The sequence below is a fragment of the Myotis davidii genome, unplaced genomic scaffold (genome assembly GCF_000327345.1).
Source record: "Myotis davidii unplaced genomic scaffold, ASM32734v1 scaffold147, whole genome shotgun sequence".
Classification (NCBI taxonomy): Eukaryota; Metazoa; Chordata; class Mammalia; order Chiroptera; family Vespertilionidae; genus Myotis; species Myotis davidii.
Genome location: NW_006383010.1, coordinates 3,537,187 through 3,537,616, shown reverse-complemented (window position 1 = coordinate 3,537,616; position 430 = coordinate 3,537,187).

The window sequence follows — 430 nt, the reverse complement described above, 5'->3', positions numbered from 1 at the left end:
TCCAGACAAATTTAACAAGTGAAATAAGCCAGCCAGAGAAAGACAAGTAGCATATAATTTCACTCATATGTGAAATCTAGTGAACAAAATAAAGTAACAAACAAAATAGAAACAAAATCATAGATAGAACAGACTGACAACTTTTAGAGGGGAGGGGGTTGGGGGCCTGGGAGAAAAAAATGAAGGGATTAATAATAAGAAAAACTGCACAGACATAAACAACAGTATGGTGGTTTACTAGAGGGAAACGGGAAGGGCTAGTAGAAGAGGATAAAGGGGGATAAATGGTGACAGAAGGAAACTTGACTTTGGGTAGTGAACATGAAAGCGAACAACCAGTGGGTCTGGGCTGCCTGTCACTACTTGAGCCAATTCAGCAGAGACAGGGTTGAATCATATATGAGCATTTATTGCTGCTGCTGGCAGTATG